General features: G+C 35.5%; 1 protein-coding gene across 1 annotated transcript in view; it reads left to right on the top strand.

The window, feature by feature from the left end:
* Positions 1-972, top strand: part of LOC119318875 (two-component response regulator ORR27-like) — a 17,159-nt gene extending 16,187 nt beyond the window's left edge. Inside the window, exons 6-7 of the mRNA XM_037593443.1 lie at positions 339-377; positions 748-972. The gene's annotated coding sequence lies outside the window, so the exon portion shown is untranslated. The remainder of the gene's footprint in view (positions 1-338; positions 378-747) is intronic.
* The last annotated feature ends 580 nt before the right edge of the window (positions 973-1,552 follow it).

Raw genomic sequence — 1,552 nt, 5'->3', positions numbered from 1 at the left:
CAATGGGAGTAACATAACGACCATTCACATCCATTTCCTTTAATTCGGGGTGCATTTTCAACCGAAGCTACTGGGCAAATTTCTTCTCGAGGGCCAATGTTTATCAGCCACCCTCAGGCTCACTGTTAGCTCCCTCTGCCACCCTAATCTGAGCTCATCATCCTTGCTGCCACCGTGTCCTGTCGCTTTGATGTCTCTCTCGGCTCCCTTCACCTCCATTCGTGTGTGTCTTTCCTTGGCAAGAGCGTTGCTGCAATTTTTTTACTAACACCTGTAGCATGTGTGTGCATCTATGTAACATTTTAACATTATTTTGTTTTATCTGAACAACCATGCAGGTAGTCAAATGGATTAATGGGTCTTCAAATCACAAAAATGTAAGTTTTTGATTTCTTTGTGTTAATACAAAATTTTACCAAAGGGAGTGAGCACAGCTGAACGACAATTTTACTAATCATTAAGAGCTTTCATTATCTGCTCCTTAATCTAAAACCTGATAGCTCCCTCAACTGGAGTATGATAGGTTCACAGTGTAGCCTGAACTTTTTCAGAATTCAGGGCTTAAGTAAAATTTAACTTCCCGTAAGATTTAGGCAAATTCTGAGCTAGTATTCATTATGTTTCTTGTAAAAAACAGAAGTACGAAATTCAGATTACTGATTGTTAGCATTTATGTTAGATTACACTGTTAAATATGTATGTGTGTTCCAAATTTCTGAATATTTTGATAATTTATTTTTTATGCAGTTAAGGGAGAAATTGATTGCACCAAGAGTTTTTGCATGAATGAGATTGGTGTTAAGTCTAAACCTGAAGATGGTGACCTAGTGATGGACAATGATGCAATCTTACTGGATGCTACCCGCAAGAGATTATTACCAGTTTGAAAAATTGTGTGATCATAGTATACTGTTGCTGACTACTTTGCTGATTTTTGTTAAGTACTTGAGTGTTATTACAAATTTCTCTCAAAATAAAATATTTCAAAAATAAATATCATTCAGTCTCGATTTTTCAATTGCAGTGGATATATAACAATCTTGGTTCATTCCACAACATTTTCGAATGTCTCAGATAAATAAAAAATAAATGTAGTTTTAGTGTGATTTACCTAATAGATAAATATAGATTTATAGAATTCTCTTATCTTGCACAAAATATAGAATAAGAACAACAACCATGGCCAGAACCTCATGCAATTCCTTACCATGGACACCATCAAAGCAACATAGGTTTAGGCAATTATTCAGAATATTTATTTTCTCACAAACAAATATTCAGATGAAAATAGGCAGCTGCAAGACCTAAGAGGTAATAAAATGCAACCGTCGTTCTATTTTATGGGTACACCCAAGGGTCGTAGTTGACCAATACTGCTCCCACAAATGAGCAGTGTAGCAGCTGCATAGCTCTGTTAGACAAGTAAGATCGCTGCCTCTATTGCTAAAATTCCAAGACTGTGATCTTTGCGGTTACATGTAAATGAATTTGTAAATGAACATGTAAAAAATGAATATTGTCTTGGTATTACCCTCATAAGTGTAAATTTGGA

The sequence above is a fragment of the Triticum dicoccoides genome, chromosome 6A (assembly GCF_002162155.2).
Source record: "Triticum dicoccoides isolate Atlit2015 ecotype Zavitan chromosome 6A, WEW_v2.0, whole genome shotgun sequence".
Taxonomy (NCBI): domain Eukaryota; kingdom Viridiplantae; phylum Streptophyta; class Magnoliopsida; order Poales; family Poaceae; genus Triticum; species Triticum dicoccoides.
Note: the sequence above shows the minus strand (reverse complement) of the source record. Positions and strands in the feature narration are given on the sequence as shown.